General features: G+C 39.3%; 1 protein-coding gene across 2 annotated transcripts in view; it reads right to left on the reverse strand.

Moving 5' to 3' along the window:
• Window positions 1–18,125, reverse strand: part of ccny (cyclin Y) — a 278,342-nt gene that overhangs the window by 139,973 nt on the left and 120,244 nt on the right. The gene's annotated exons all lie outside the window — the stretch shown is intronic.

Genomic DNA, 18,125 nt, shown 5'->3' on the forward strand with positions numbered 1-18,125 from the left:
GACTCGGGCGTTAAAGGCACTGGACTCTGTTTTTCCTGCTGGCACTTATAAAGTTAGGATTCCCTAGGGCTCCTCTAATTACTGGCATGGTCTGACATGGGATATTCAATTGCGAGTTGAGTGTGGGTTGCATTGAGTCGCATTTGGCGCCAAACATGAGCTTCAGTGAGCAGATGACATCCATCGAAAACGTTTTTGGTATTCAGATAAAATATTAAGCACCTGTACTGCCTTTTACTTCCTATGATTGTTGCATGGCCTGTTGAGTTTCTCCAGTACTTTTAGGTTCTGCATCATTCAAGCAGATTTCATTTCAATGAAAAGTTTAGAAATGTTATACTGGGGCAGGCAGCAACTTTACACTTCTGAGACAATAATTTCCAAACATGTCCAATCCTAGAATAATTAAAAAAAAATGCTATCTCAATTAAGTGCCAATATTTTGACAAAAATTCTCTTTTAATCTTTTTTTTAAATCAGGCATTGTAGGTTGCTTAACTTGCTTGTTTTTTATTGCCTTTCTCAAAACCCAAAGTAGCACCCCGTGCTTCCTGAAGCCCCAGTTTCCCATTCCTAACAAGTGGATGATTCGACGATTACTCTCCAACATTTCATAATGTTTCCAGTTTGAAGAAATTGCTAAGAATTTTTAAAAAAAAACAGAAATACCAGAGCAAGCCCAATCCAGTCTGACTTACTAAGCATTTCCAGTATTTTCTTTTCTCATTTCAGAGATCTGACCTTTCATCTCAAACAGTCAGTAAGGAGTTTGTACATTCTCCCCGTGTCTGCATGGGTTTCCTCTGGGTGTTCCGGTTTCCTCCCATTTTCAAAAATTGTTGGATATTTGGGTGTAATTGGCCAGCGCAGGATCATGGGCCAAAAGGGCCTGCAACTGTGCTGTGTGCCTGTATAAGATTGGCTTAGGTGGAGTAAAGATGGGTTCAGGCGAAATCAATGCTGAAATAAAAATATAAACATCAAAATGGATCAACTGGATTCTTTCTGCTCTAAATTCTATTCGCTTGCCAACTATTATTATTTGCCTACCATTAGCTCCAACTATGCATGCAAAAGGTTCACGTATTTCACATGCAAATAAGTTCTGTCTCATATTTCATCTTTTTGACCTGTCTACATCAGTAAATAAATAATAATGAATGCCTCAAATGTCATATATCCCACACTCCAAAGAGTTCAGGCATCAATGAGAAAGAAACAACATTTACGTCTGACCTCAAAGAATGCTGCCTGAATAGAAGGAGCTGTTTATGAGGCAAAAATGTCCCAGTTTAAGATGTTGGCTGCTATCATGCACAAATTTAATTGGATTCCAATCACCACATAAACATCCTTGTAAACAGTATATAAGAAAGTAAAAAACATTATTTTGAATTAATATTTTAAGCTTATATTTGACATAGTGCAAAGTAAGATATTGGAAAATATATAGATTAAAGAGAGAAGCTGAAATAATAAGCCTCTAATATGTTAAAAATTCAAATCAACTGCATTTTGATAATGATAATGAATTTATTGTCATTGTACAAATGCACTGAAATTGGTGATGTAGTGGACAGTGAAGAAGGATGTCAAAGTTTACAATAGGATCTAGATTAGTTGAGAAGCTGGGCTGGAGTGTGGTAAATGGAATTTAACTCTAACAAGTGTGAGATGTTGCACTTTGGTAAGTTAAACCATGGTAGGATTCGCATAATAAATGGAAGAGCCCTGGAAAATGTTGTAGAACAGGGGGTCCAGGGGGTCGAGGTGCATAATTCCAGGAAAGTGGCAACTCAGTTGAACAGGGTAGTGAAGAGGGCATTTGACATAATCATCTTTAACAGCCAAGGCAGTGAGAACAACAGTTGGAACTTCATGACGCTGCTGTATAAGGCATTGGTGAGACCACACTTGGGCTACTGCATAGCCAGCAATAGGAAATATATCAGTAAGTTGGAACTGACGTAAAGGAGATTCACCAGGTTGGTGCCGGGATCAAAAGGCTTGAGTTATAGGGTCTTTATTACTGGGTCTTTATTCTCTAGCATGAGGAAACTGAGGGGTGACCTTCTAGATGTTTATAAAATAATGAGGGACATGGATGAAATGAATGCTCATAATTTATTTCCAAGGATAGACAATTTGAGAGTAAGAGGGCAAGGAGTTTCAGGTGAGAGGAGAGAGATACAAGAGGGATCTGAAAGACAATTTTTTTCACTCAGAGGGCAGTTACCATCTGGTGCTGCCAGAGAAAGTTATAGAAGAGGGTACAAATCCAATAATCCAAAGCCATTTGAACAAAAGCTTTATCTTTCTAAGCTCTTCATAGGAAGGGCTTGAAAAGATATGGACCAGGCAAATGGGACTTGCCAAGAATGCCAACTTAATCAATATGGATGAATTGGTCCGAAGGGCCTCTTCCATGCAATCTATTACATTTCAAAGTGTTTATCACTGAGAATTACAATCCACACAAGTGCAAAATCAAAATTTTCAAATCACAGGGAATTTGATAGGCAATAATTATGGCATTGTATGCCCTTAATTGCTCACTGAGATCTCAAATATTAAAATGCAATATTTCCTTCTCATTTATTGCAAGAATAATTGATAAAATCAATTCACTCATTTCCAATTCACTAATTAAAAAAGGCAGCAAAACAGGCGTTCCCTGTGGAGAAGGATAATCACCAAACAACTTCTGGATTCGGAGTTTATCTGTGGGTCTGTATTTAGTTGCAGTTTAATGGCATAATGTTGAGTACAATTTCTCCATTATTACAACTGCAAAATGTGGGCCTAAGGGAACCCAAAACAGACTATTTAGCAGACACTGAAGCAACTCCAGCCCTAAGCAATTTGGAATACTCAATAATGCTTTGTGCAATACTTTGTTATATAATGTTATATAATATAACTAAGACAGAGGTGCACCAAAGAAGAGGTACAAGGACTGCCTAAAGAAAGCTCTTGGTGCCTGCCACATTGACCACCATCAGTGGGCTGATATCGCCTCAAACCATGCATCTTGGCGCCTCACAGTTTGGTGGGCAGCAACCTCCTTTGAAGAAGACCACAGAGCCCACCTCACTGTCAAAAGACAAAGGAGGAAAAACCCAACATCCAACCCCAACCAAGCAATTTTCCCTTGCAATCGCTGCAACTGTGTCTGCCTGTCCTGCATCAGACTTGTCAGCCACAAACAAGCCTGCAGCTGACATGGACATTACCCCTCCAAAAATCTTCGTCTGCGAAGCCAAGCCAAAGAAAAGAAGAATGTGTGATTTTAAAAAGAGAATGAAACATTTTCATTTGATTGCCATTTCAACATAGAAACTACCGTATTTATTTGTATGAACAAGTTTTTAAAATTGTTAAAGACTTAACCTCAAAACAAAATCCTGACCTGAAACCATTGATATACAAGAATGCTCTTCATTCTTGCTGAGAATGGAAGGCTTGTACTCAGTGGACAGCAGGCCACACACATGACTAGCACTACTTCAAAAATTCAATTCAGAATAGTGCTGTGCAGTGGGTACTGAAACTGTCTTGGGAACTCTTTAGTTACAGATGTGAATATGATTATATTTCAGCAGATTTGAAAACATTTGGCAGACACCGTCACAAACACTGGCTTACTTTGCAGAATGAATGGCCCAGTGGTCTGAAACTGAAATCGGGCACCTGTAGTTTTGACTTTAACTTAATTGATGTTGAAACATCAAAAATCCCCTCTTCTTTCCTCATCGTTGTATCTTAAAATTAAATTTTCTGAACTTTTCAGACCAGATCATTCTGGCTAGAAGTCATAACACAATCTAATTCAATAACAACCAGTAAACTCAGAAAGGACACAAAGAAACGACCACACTTGCATATAAGCATACCATAACAACTCAATGATTAGGCTAAGGATTGCTGTTTTATCATTCTATTTATGGAGTTTAAGTTCAATCTTATTTTTAATTTCTTTGACCTGGGTTCTTTTGACACTTGGTGTGGACCTTGGCTGAGGTAAATCTTCCAGGTGCCATATTTTTCAACAATGACATCCTACAAAGAGCTCAAGCATCAGCCTGTAAAATGGAACAAGTAGCAGCTTGCTTTCAATGAATAGGCTGATGTGTGAAACAAGGCCAAGCTCAGTAAAAGATCATCAAATTTTTGATATTTCAACATCAATTAAGTTAAAGTCAAAACTATAGGTGTAGGCCTTCTGCACTCACAAACTTTATTATTATTTGAGATGAGCACAGCAATATTAGAGAGCAAACTGCTCTCATTCATTCACCAATGAACAACTGCTTCTCTAGCATATTAGGCATATACTCCAAGCACTGCCCCCCCCCCCCAATTTTATTCAGGTGACGCCTCCCTCATCCACCTATCACATCATCCCTGTGAGATTGTGCTCCTCCCCCTGCACCATCACCTCACCAAATATCATATTTGGGCGCCCACCTATATTTTGCTCATACCTAATGAAGGGCTCAAGTCCGAAACATTGGCTATATATCTTTATCTTTGTTATATAAATTATAAATTACACTGTTTGACCTACTGAGTTTCTCCAGCATTGTTTCTACTTTATATATTAACTATGATAATGAGTTTATTGCCACATACCTTGTACAATGTAAATATGCATGATAATTCCAACTTGCAGCAGTATTAATAATAAGCAGAAATGGTACAAATAAAATATTGTTACAAGCTCAAAGGACTCCAAAACCCAGAAGCAATAGGTATTCACCATGACAAGCGGTTATTTAAACAAAAGTTGTTTTTAATTATCTTTAAACATGAAAACAGAATCAAACTTTAGCTTATCACTATTAACTTAACTAACCCAACTTAACCCCCTTCTAATTCTAAGCGCATATGTATGTGATGTGTGTGTAAATTTAAGAAAAGTTCTTGGGTTCACAGTTCAATCTCACTTCTCATTCTTCCAAGTTCACTGGTTGCAGGCAATTTTTATACTGTGCATAGAATTTAACACGTATAAAGTTCATCAGGCTTTGGTGCTCGAAAGATAAATGGTTAATGCTCAGGAAGGTTCTTGTATGGTTGCAGAGAGAGATGTGTGGTTCCAGGATTTCCACAACTGAGGTATCGCCATTAGTCAACTCAATGTCTTGCTGATGAAACTTGCCCCATCAGGGTTCTCCAGATGATAACCTCTTTCTTTCAGGCTACCAAAGAGTTCCTTTCTGTTCCACTTATTCCAAGGGAAACAACAGACAGATAGCATTTCCAGTCATCCACCGCTCTGGAACTTCTGTTTCAGTTCCAACAAGCTTCTCCTGGCTTGTTACAACTTTCTGTGTCACACACAGTCAAAGACTCCCTTCTGTCTCTCTCTCTCTGAGACTCAAATTGCCAGGCAGCAAGTCCTTCTCTTTCTTACTTGCAAAACCCCTGACCTTCTCCAGCAAACAATAGGAGTTCATCTTTTGGTCAATCTGTTGTTTTAGGTAAACAATAACCTCTCAATGACCTCTGAGTGAGCACTTTGCAGAGAGGTCAAAAGCCTTATAAAAAGGTCCAAAACAGACAACCTGGCTCTGGCTGTTCTTCCAAGACAATAGTCCATTCATTTCATGACATCATTTCAATTAGCACCTACTTGTGAAAAGTGCATAGCATTCATCACAGTTCCTCTTCAAAGTACTGTGGATATGAATTCTCCATTATTTCAAATAAGATCTGTTTTAAAATGTGTACATGTAACCTACTCTAATTTTACCCATTTATCTCCCAAAAACATTCCCAAATATACCATCACAGTATTAAAAGACTTGTTAAACAGTAACCTCTGCAGAAGCTCTGATTGTCATAATGCCCAAAAGTGCTGTAGAAATACAGCAAGTCATGCAGTATCTATCAGAAGTAAAGGGTAACCAACATTTCTGAGCCCTTCGTCAAGATACGAGCAAAAAGCAGGCAACACAAAATGTTAGTGGGATTGGCAAACTTTGGGCTGCAAGCCACAAAGATGCTGTTGGAAAAAAAAATACAGTTAACACAGGCTGGAAGCTAATTCTTTTTAATCTTATTAGCCCAAATATTCACAGGGAATTTTTAAGTTTCTCTTGCTCATAACTCCAAACTTTGAAGAGCTTCTTTCCTTGCCTTGTGATGTAGATAAACTTTTTGTTATATGCTTTGAAATTGGAGTATAAAGTAAGAAAATGTAAAAATGTGAAAAAAGGAGAGAATGTGAAAATGTCCATTTTGGAGGGGGGTGGGTGGGGTGGGGAAATCAGACTGCAGAGAATTGGGAAGTAGAAAATCTTGGTGCCCTAGCACACAAGTCACAATAGAGTTATATGCTCATGTTGCAAGTGGTTGGGAAAGATAACAGAATGCAATACGAGATGATTTGAAGACTAAAGTAGGAAGGTTCTGCTTCAGTTATATTGGTAAGAATGTCTGGAGTACTGTGTACAATAATGGTCTTTTTTTAAGGAAATACGTTAATACATTGGAAGCAGTTCAGAGCTTAGAAAAAGCCTCCATCCTAAAGGCTGCAGAAACCATCAATCACCCTTTTTGTTTTTCACAATTTCTACCTTAATCCACATATTCTTGCCAAATTGGACCTTTCATCAGGGACAATTTGCAATAACAAATTATCCTATTAACACACAAGACTTTGGGATGTAGGCAGAAAAACCAAGCACCTGGAGGAAACCCCAGTGTTCCCAGGGATAGCACAGTACTCAAGGTAATGGATCACCAGGGAGGTGAAACAGCAGCTCACTAGCTGTGTCACCGTGCCACCGTCACTTTCCTAGACTAATACCAGGAGTGTGTGGCTTGCCTAAAGAGGAAAGGCTTGACAGGTTAGGCTTGCATCCACTGGTGACTTGAATGATCTCGAAGGGGCTTGACAGGGTGGTTTGAAAAAATCTAGAACCCACAAAGTGGTCCATTTTTTTTCTCTCAGAGGATTGGGAGCCTTTGTAATTCTCTTCCTCAAAAAGCAGATACAAGACGACGACGTTTAGTCCATCAGGTTCACGGTACCTCAAGGAAATTAATCCTGTCAGACCCATTTCCCTTCATTACTTTGCAATCCTATGATTTATTCTGCCTCACAACTCTGTAATCTCACCCCTGCTCCACCCCAATTCTTTTTTTGTCAATTACCTATACTGGAGGCAATTTATAGCAGCCAATTATTTTTTCCACAATGGGATTAGTTTTTTTTTTATTTTTTATTTTTCACACTATAAACCACATTGATCAAGATACATACATTTTCCTTTTCAAATATATACAGTGTCATTTTCTCCCCCCCTCCTCCCCTCCCTCCCTCACCTCCCCTCCCATTCATTTAAAGTTCAGAATTTAAGATACATTAAACACGTCAAACAATGTTGTCACTCAATAAAAATAAACAAGAAATTCCACTGAGTCAGTTCTTTTCATTCTCTTCTCCTTCTGTCATTTTAGGTGGTAGATGTCCATGGTAGGTTTTCTCTATTATGTTTCATGTATGGCTCCCATATTTGTTCAAATATTGTAATATTATTTCTTAAATTATATGTTATTTTTTCTAATGGAATACATTTATTCATTTCTATATACCATTGTTGTATTCTCAAGTTATCTTCTAATTTCCAGGCTGACATAATACATTTTTTTTGCTACAGCTAGGGCTATCATAACAAATCTTTTTTGTGCACCATCCAAATCAAGTCCAAATTCTTTGATTTTTATGTTACTTAGGAGGAAGATCTCTGGGTTTTTTGGTATATTGCTTTTTGTGATTTTATTTAATATCTGGTTTAGATCTTCCCAAAATTTTTTCACTTTCTCACATGTCCAGATTGCATGAATTGTTGTTCCCATTTCCTTTTTACAGCGAAAACATCTGTCAGATACTGTTGGGTCCCATTTATTTAACTTTTGAGGTGTAATATATAGCCTGTGTAACCAGTTATATTGTATCATACGTAACCTCGTATTTATTGTATTTCTCATAGTTCCTGAGCATAACTTCTCCCATGTTTCCTTCTTTATCTTTATGTTTAGATCTTGTTACCATTTTTGTTTAGTTTTACCATTTGTTTCCTCATTCTCCTTTTCTTGTAGCTTAATATACATGTTTGTTATAATTTTTTTTGATTATCATTGTGTCCGTAATTACATATTCAAAATTACTTCCCTCTGGTAACCTCAAACTGCTTCCCAATTTGTCCTTCAAGTAGGATTTCAGTTGGTAGTATGCCAACACTGTATCGTGAGTTATATTATATTTATCCTTCATTTGTTCAAAGGATAATAATTTATTTCCCGAAAAGCAATTTTTTATTCTTATTCTTTTGATCCCTTTTTTCTCCCATTCTCTAAAGGAAAGGTTATCTATTGTAAAAGGGATTAGCTGATTTTGTGTCAGTATTAGTTTTGGTAATTGGTAATTTGTTTTATTCCTTTCTATATGAATCTTCTTCCAAATATTGAGCAGATGATGTAATACTGGAGAATTCCTGCATCGTACCAATTTTTCATCCCATTTATATAATATGTTCGAGTATCTTCTCCCCTATTTTATCTAGTTCTAATCTAGACCAATCTGGCTTTTCCCTTGTTTGATAAAAATCTGATAGGTATCTTAATTGTGTGGCTCTACAATAATTTTTAAAGTTTGGCAGTTGTAAGCCTCCTTGTTTATACCATTCTGTTAATTTATCTAGTGCTATCCTCGGTTTCCCCCCATTCCATAAAAATTTCCTTATTATTTTCTTTAACTCCTTGAAGAATTTCACTGTCAAGTGTATTGGCAATGCCTGAAATAGGTATTGTATCCTTGGGAAAATGTTCATTTTAATACAGTTTATCCTTCCTATTAGTGTTAGTGGTAAGTCTTTCCAATGCTCTAAGTCACACACGTCAAACTCAGGCCCGCGGGCCAAATTTGGCCTGCAATATAATTATATTTGGCCTGCAAGATCATTTCAAAAATGTATTAGAGGTGTCCCGCCCTGCAGCGAGAGCCGATGCTGTTTTTTGGTAATGTCACCCCCACCATCCTCCCCCTTCATTGCACATCCTTCCCCATTGTAACACGAGAAATTGTAACACGAGAAGTCTGTCGATGTCATCAGCCGGCAAGCCAGTTGGAAGGCTCCCCGCACAACCAGTCACTTCTCCCACCTGTCGAGCGGTGCAGCGGATGGGCGAGCGCCTGTGATTTCCTGTCGGCGCGACGGGCATGGCAGGCTGCGCACGGCCCCCGGGCAGCGCGAGCCCTGCGCGACGGCCCTTCCACAGCGTGAGCGCACTTCTCCCGGTCGCCACGGCCTTCAGCGCTTGCACCCGCGCGGACCCCAGGGACAGCTGGTTCGGCCTTGCACGTGAAGAGAGAGATGGTGGCTGTCCACAAAGGCTGATCGGCAGCGCGCTGGGCCTGAGTGGGTGGGTAAGCAGGGGTGGGCAGAGGGTGTAGGTGAGGAGAAATGGGCAGAGGAAGTTATGGTGGTGCGAGGGGCAGTTAGAGGGAGGGATGAGTAGAAGGAGGGGTGGATTGGGAAGAGGTAAAAGAGGAGGGGCAGGGCGAGTAGGGGAGGGGTGATTAGAGGGTGAGAGACGGGTAGAGGGAGGAACAGGTTGAGGGGAGAGGCAGTAGAGGGGCGTGTATAGGATGGGGTGGGTAGAGGCAGAGCGAGTGGAGTGAGGGGTGAATAGAGGTTGGGTAAAGGACTGGTCAGGTAGAGGGATGGTGGGTCGAGGGTGAATAGAGGCCTAGAGCCTGAGGAGTGAGCAGGAAATGCTGAGTCCTGATGCAGGCCAAAATGGACACAGCCTGTGAATGCTGACTACATCTCCACAGGGACCAAATATATTTCCCTCAGGTCAAGCAAAGGGTGAACTTGAGCTACCTACTCCTGACCTGTAACATTATCCTCCTAAAGTTATATCCTAAAGTTTAACATTACATATGTTGAAAGAAGAGAAAACATGCAGATGTTGTTGAAAATTTTCAATAAATATTTAGTTCGGCCCTCGACTTAGTCCAAGTTTTTAATTTTAGCCCTCCGTGAATTTGAGTTTGACACCCCTGCTCTAAGTCGTCCTGTAATTTTTTCATTAGTGGATAATAATTGAGTTTATATAGATGGCCGAGGTTTTTATTTATTTGTATACCTAGGTATCGCATTGCTTGCATTTGCCATCTGAATGGCGATTCTTTCTTAAATTTTGAGAAATCAGCATTATTCATTGGCATTGCTTCACTTTTATTTGCGTTAATCTTGTATCCCGACACTTCTCCATATTCCTTCAATTTCTTATGTAATTCTTTTATTGATATTTCTGGTTCTGTTAAGTATACTATAATGTCATCTGCAAATAAACTGATTTTATATTCCTTGTCTTTTATTTTTATCCCTTTTATTTTATTTTCTGTTCTTATCAGTTCTGCTAGTGGTTCTATGGCTAACGCGAACAATAAGGGCGATAGTGGGCATCCCTGCCTTGTTTATCTGCTTAATTTAAATTGTTTTGATATATATCCATTTACTGTCACTTTCACCAATGGCCCCTTATATAATGCTTTAATCCAATTAATATATTTCTCTGGTAAACTGAATTTTTGTAGTACTTTGAATAAATAATTCCATTCTACTCTGTCAAAGGCCTTCTCTGCGTCTAAAGCAACCGCTACTGTTGGAGCTTTATTTCCTTCTACTGCATGAATTCAGTTAATAAATTTACATATATTGTCTGTTGTTTGTCTTTTTTTAATAAATCCATTTTGGTCTAGATTTACTCTTTTTGGTACATAGTCGGCTAATCTGTTTGCTAATAGTTTAGCTATTATCTTATAATCTGTGTTAAGTAAAGATATTGGTCTCTATGACGCTGGTGCGAGTGGATCTTTCCCTGTCTTTGGTATTACTGTAATTATTGCTGTTTTGCATGAATCTGGTAAGCTTTGTGTTTTATCAATCTGGTTGATTACTTCCAGGAGGGGAGGAATTAATAAATCTTTAAATGTTTTATAGAATTCTAATGGGAATTCATCCTCTCCTGGTGTTTTATTATTCAGTAGTTTTTATTATTATCTCTTGTATTTCTACTATTTCAAATGGTTCTGTTAATTTATTTTGTTCCTCTGTTTCTAATTTCGGTAGTTCAATTTTAGTTAAAAATTCATCTATTTTGCCTTCTTTCCCTTCGTTTTCAGTTTGGTATAATTGTTCGTAGAATTCTCTGAAGTTTTCATTAATCTCCGTTGGATTATATGTGATTTGTTTGTCTTTTTTCCTTGATGCCAATACCATTCTCTTAGTTTGTTCTGTCTTAAGCTGCCATGCTAGAATTTTGTGCGTTTTTTCTCCTAGTTCATAATATTTCTGTTTTGTCTTCATTATGTTCTTCTCCACCTTATATGTTTGTAGTGTTTCATATTTTTTTTTAATCTGCCAATTCTCTTCTTTTAGTTGTGTCTTCCTTCATTGCTAATTCTTTTTCTATATTTGCTATTTCCCTTTCCAACTGCTCTGTTTCCTGATTGTAGTCCTTCTTCATCTTGGTTACATAACTTATAATTTGCCCTCTGATGAACGCTTTCATTGCGTCCCATAGTATAAACATCTTTCACTGATTCCGTATTTATTTCAAAGTACATTTTAATTTGTCTTTCAATGAATTCTCTAAAATCCTGCCTTTTAAGTAGCATGGAGTTTAATCTCCATCTATACATTCTTGGAGGGATGTCCTCTAACTCTATTGTCAATATCAGGGGTACAATGGGATTAGTTTAAGGCAATAGCAATCTCAGCCCACTAATCAACTACAAACAAGCTGATCCAAGGAAATTATAGCAAATTATCTTTGCATAATTAAATCTGGATGCCTTAAAATGAACCAACTACAAATGACAACACCATGCAATGGAATTAATAATCTTTTAAACTGTACTCTGAAAGACAAGCCAGCAACCACTGATGTATTTCCAATAGCCTTGCTGCTTTTCTGAGATCGTTCAACCTCTACTTTTTATTTTGACCATTCCCACGCATCTCTCCCATCCATGTACCTGTCCAAATTCTTCTTAAATGTTAAAATTGAGCCCATCCGCATTCACCACCTCAGCTGCTAGTTTGTTCAATACTCCCAACACTCTCTGTGTGAAGAAGTTCCCCCTCATGTTCCCCCTAAACTTTTCCCCTTTCACTCCTAACTCCATACCCTCAAAAAAACCTATCTACATTTACTCTGTTTATACCCCATCTAATTTTAAATACCTCTATCAAATCTCCCCTCATTCTTCTTCACTCCAGGTAATAAAGTCCTAACCTGTTTAACCTTTCCTTATAACTCAGTTCCTGAAGTCCGAGCAACATCCTAGTAAACCTTCTCTGCACTTTTTCCATCTTATTGATATCTTTCCTGTTGGTGACCAAAACTGCACAACATTCCAAATTTGGCCTCACCAATTTCTTAAACAACTTTAGCATAACAACCACTCAATTCTTTGATTTATGTAAGCCAATATGCCAAAAGCTCTCTTTACAACGCTATCAACCTATAATGTCATTTTTAGGAATTACTATTTGTATTCCTCGGTCCCTCTGTTCTACCACACTCCTCAGTGCCCTACCATTTACCATGCATGTCCTTTCTTGGTTTGTCCTTCCAAAATGCAACATCTCACACATGTCTGTATTAAATTCCATCTATAATTTTTCAGCCCATTTTTCTAGCTGGTCCAGATCCCTCTGCAAGCTTTGAAAACCTTCTTCTCTGCCCACAACACCTCCAATCTTAGTGTCATCTGCAAACTTGCTGATCCAATTTACCACATTATCATCCAGATCATTGATATAGATGAGAAACAACAATGATCCAACTCCCAACACCAATCACTGAGGCACATTACGAGTTACAGGCCTCCAGTCTGAGAAGCAATCATCCACCAATAATCTCAGGCTTCTCCCTTCCAGCCATTGTTGAATCCAGTTCATTACTTCACTATGAATACCTAGCATCTGAACTAACCTCCCATGTGGATCACTGTCAAAGGCCTTACTACAGTCCACGTAGACAACATGCATAGCCTTTCCTTCATCAACTTTCCTGGTAAACTCCTTGGAAAGCCCTACAAGATTGGTTAAACACGACCTACCATGCACAAACAACTTTAGCATAACAACCACTCAATTCTTTGATTTATGAAAGCCAATATGCCAAAAGCATACCTTCCAGTAATTTACCTACTAGTGACGTCAAGCTCACCAGCCTTTAATTTCCAGGGTTACTTTTGGAGCCTTTTTTATCAACAGAACAATGTGAGCTACCCTCCAATCCTTCGGCACCACACCCATGGCTAAGGTCATTTTAAATACTTCTGCCAGAGCCCCTGCAATTTCAACACTAGCCTTGTCAGGGCCTGGGGATTTATACATCCTCATTTGCTTTAAGACTAAGCACTTCCTCCTCTTTAATCTGAAAAGGTTCCATGACCACACTGCTTGTTTTCCTTACTTCCCAGGACTTTGTGCCTGTTTCTGGAGTGTATACTGATTTTAAAAAAAAGCATTTAAGATCTTTCCCATCTCTTTTGGCTCCATACAAAGCCAATCACTCTCATCTTTAAGGGGACTAATTTTGTCCTTGTCTATCTTTTTATTCTTAACATACCTGTAGAAACCCTAAGGATTTGCCTTTAAATTGTCTGCCAAAGAAACCTCATGTCTTCTTTTAGCCTTCCTGATTTTTTCTTGAGGTTATTCTTGCATTTTTATACAACTCAAGTACCTCATTTGCTCCATGTTGTCTATACCTTCTATACACCTCTCTCTTCTTCCACACTAGATTCCCAATATCACTTGAAAACTGAGGTTCCCTATGCCTTCTAATCTTGCCTTTAATCCTGACAGGAACATACAAACTCTGTACTCTCAAAATTTCACCTCACACATCCTTGCCTGAAAACCGCTAATCTGAATCAACACATTATAGATGTAAAACCACAAAATGCAGGAGAAGCTCAGCAGGTGTCCTTTATGAAGCAAAGGTAAATATACAGAATCAACATTTCGGGGTTGAGACACTTTCCAGATCCTTTCTCTTTTCCTCAAACTTGCTTTCTCCAAATTAGAATCTCAACCTGAGGCCCAGACCCATCCTTCTCCATAATTAACTTAAAACTAACGGCATTATGATCACCGGACCCAAAATGTCTTGCTACACTTACTCTGTTACCTGTCCTGTCTTGTTCCCTAATAGGAGATCCAGTATTGTACTCTTTCTAGCTGGTACCTCTATATATTGATTTAGAAAACTTTCCTGACCATATTTGACAAACTCCAAGCCATCCAGCCCTTTTGCAATATGGGAGTCCCAGTCAATATGTGGAAAATTAAAATCTCCTACTATCACAGCATGTTTCCTGCAGCTGTCTGCTATCTCTCTACAGATTTGCTCCTCCAATTCATTTAGCTATTGGGTGGTCTATAAAACAACCCTTTGAGTGTGGTTATATCTTTCCCGTTCCTCAGCTCCACCCATATAGCCTTAGAAGACAAGCACTCTGGTCTGTCCTGCCTGAACACAACTGTGATATTTTCCCTGACAAGCAATGCCACTCCTCCCCTTTCATTCCACCCTCCCACCCCCGTTCTATCACATCTAAAGCAATGGAAGCCCAGACCATTGAGCTGCCAGTCCTGGCCTTTCTGCAACCAAGTTTCACTAATGGCCGCAATGTCATAATTCCACTTGCCGATCCTCGTTCTAAGCTCGTCTGCCTTTCCTACAATACTCCTTGCATTGAAATAGATACACTTTAGAAAATTTCCACCACATATAACCCATTGACTTCTAACGGTGCATGTAATTTTCACATCATCTTTTCCCTCCTCTATCTGCTCTGACACTCTGGTTCCCATTCCCCTGCAAATCTGATTTAAACCAACCTGAGCAGCACTAGCAAACCTTCCCGCAAGGATATTAGTCCTACTCCAGTTCAGATGCAAACTGTCCCGTCGGAACGGGTCCCACCTTCCCTGGAAGACAGCCCAATGATCCAGAAACCTGAAGCCATTCCTCCTGCACCATGTCTTTAGCATGTGTTAAGCTGCATTATCCTCTTATTTCTAACCTCAATAGCAATCGACACAGGTAGCAATCCTGAGACTACAACCCTGAAGGTCCTGTTCTTCAACCTAGCCCCAAGCTCCCTGAACTCTCCTTGCTACTCACGTCATTGATCGCGATATGAATCACGACATCTGGCTGCTCACCCGGAGAATGCCGTGAATGCAATCTGAGATATCTCGGATCCCGGCATGAGGGAGGCAACATACCATCCGGGATACTAGATCTCTTCCCCCTGACTATGGAATCTTCTATCACTACTGCTCACCTCTTCTCCTCCCTTTTTAGCCACAGGACCAGACTCCACGCTGTGGCTTGGCCCTGGTAGGTCCCTCCCACTCCCCCCCACCCAGCAGTATCTAAAATGGTATACTTGTTATTGAGGGGAACAGCCACAGGGAGGCCCTGCACTGTCTGCCTGTTTCCCTTCCCTCTCCTGTCACCCATCTACCCTCCTCCTACTTCCTAAATTGATAGTGTCACTGTAAGTCCTGTCTATCACCCCCTATGCCTCTCGAATTATCCGGAGTTCATGCAATTCCTGCTCCAATTCCTTATCTCGGCTTGTCAGCAGCTGCAGCTGAGTGAACCTCGCAGATGAAGTTGTCAGGGATACAGCTGGCTCCCCTGATGACCCACATTCTGCAAGAGGAGCATTCCCCTGCCTTAGCTGTCATTCCCTCTGTTAAGACCCACTTATAACTCGGACAAAGTTATTAGCACAATTTTCAAAACATTAGACTTGGATCCAAACAGCCGAGCATGCATCTTTATATAAACTAGAATTAAACATTAGTCTGTTTCAAATCTGACACCATGGAAATCACATGGTCCTTGCAATCTGTAGTGGAAGAGGTGGTGAGGAGTTCAGGCTGAAATGGGGTGCCCCACAATCAAATAATCTGGATGACTTCCTCATCCATCTCAGAGGGCACTCCTCATTGCAATGAGTCTGCAGCCACATGAAAGTTAGATCAAGTATGAACAGATAAATGCATCTTGCCACATATGACAATCAACAATTGACAGTTCCAGATTTATTTAAACTAACTCTCAAACTTCAATTTGGCTGCCCTGCTACCAGCCTTAATAGGATTGATGATAAGACTTCAGTTGCATCAGCAATCCAGAATGATGGGGTTTTCATCCAATGACAAACAGAACAACAGTTAAGAGCAAAAGATTTCATCATTTAACCTCTCCCTTATAAAACCACTTCCAGCACCCTCACAGATCAGATCATGTCCTCTAACTGTTCACCACTGAGAAAGCAAATTTTTCCAAATGCAAGTTCATTTGCATTCTGCTGAGAATTCATAGAATATTTCACCATAATTTTTTTTGTTTCGAAAGAACAGGGATAGGGAATAAAGGAAATGAGACAGAGAAAAAGAACCTAAAACCAACTGAAGGTCAAAGGCACAATGAGGACTTAAATATTCCCACTGGACTTCAGCCTCCACCCCATTATATCCAGTTCTAAAGGGGAGGGGAAATAGCGATATACTGCATGGACACTATTTCCATTTGACAAAATATTTTTAGGCATAATTAACATTTTTTTTTTACATCAAACATAAAAAAGTGGATACTATTTTATTTCTGAAGATGCATGTCACAAGGCTTTAAAATAAAATCAGAATTTCCTGGCATAATTCATTTGAAATCATTTGGCTAAACTGCAGTAATTAACGGAGATCACCAGCAGACAGCAATGAGATTAGAGAGCACATTCTGAGGTGGAGCCATGAGATATCTCACCCCATTGCTGACGTCAAAGGAGCAATTTTGTACGATGATGGGAGACAATACCCAACTTTGCAAGAACAACTGATTGTAAGGTGATATGGGAGCAACTGTCATCTTTTAATCTATCTGACAAATATTTTTAAATGGGTAATTTTTTCTAATTTGATGACACAGTCGTTGGCAGAATCATAGACGGCAATGAGGGAGCATACAGGAGGGAGATAGATCAGCTAGATGAATGGTGTCACAACACCAATCTTGCACTCAACGTTAGCAAAACAAAGGAGATGATTGTGGACTTCAGAAGGGAGAAATTAAGAGAATATGAGCCAGTCCTCATCAAGGGTCAGCAGTGCAAAGGGTTAACAACCTCAAATTCCTGTGTGTCAACATCTCTGAAAATCTTGGAGCTTCCATGTTGATGCAATCATGAAGAAGGCTCACAAATGTCTATACTTCATGAGGGGTTTGAGGAGATTTGGTATGTCACCAAAGACACTTGCAAATTTCTACAGGTCTACCATGGAGAGCATTCTGACTGGTTGCATCACTGTCTAATAATGAGGTACCAATGTACAGGACAGGACTACAGAAGAGTTGTGAACTCAGCCAGTGCCATCATGGAGTCTTCACTCCATCGAGGACGTCTACAGGAGGTGGTGTCTTAAGAAAGTAACCTCTTTCCTCAAGGACCCTCACCACCCAGGCCATGCCCTCTTCACATTGCGATCATCAGGAAGGAGAATCCTGAAGATGAACACCCAGCGGCTTCTTCCCCTCAGCTATCAGATTTCTGAATGGATAATGAACCACAGACACTACCTTACTTTCACTTCTTTTTCCACTAATTTATTTATCTTTGAATTGATAGAAATATTTGCACCTGTAATATTGCCACAAAACAACAAATGTCATGACAATAAATTCTGATTCTAATTCTTTGCCCAAGTTCACTCCAAAAAACATGCAATGTATTCAAAAAGAAAATACTTTTGACTAATTTACACATCCTATGACTTTCCATGATATTCCAATCTTAACAAATTACTGTTGCTTTCTATATATGGAAAAAGTCCCCAAATTTGTTTCCATAGTTTTCAAGACGGGCCCAGAGCCTATCTTATAATAAGCCTGTTGCCTTTGACTTGACCACCTTTTTCGATGTCTGGCCCTCAGTGTAGTTGTGTGAAAATTGGAAATAATCACTAAATGGTAAAAAAAAATGTGAGTAAAATTTAATATTATTAGGTGTAAAA

The sequence above is a fragment of the Narcine bancroftii genome, chromosome 1 (genome assembly GCF_036971445.1).
Source record: "Narcine bancroftii isolate sNarBan1 chromosome 1, sNarBan1.hap1, whole genome shotgun sequence".
NCBI lineage: Eukaryota > Metazoa > Chordata > Chondrichthyes > Torpediniformes > Narcinidae > Narcine > Narcine bancroftii.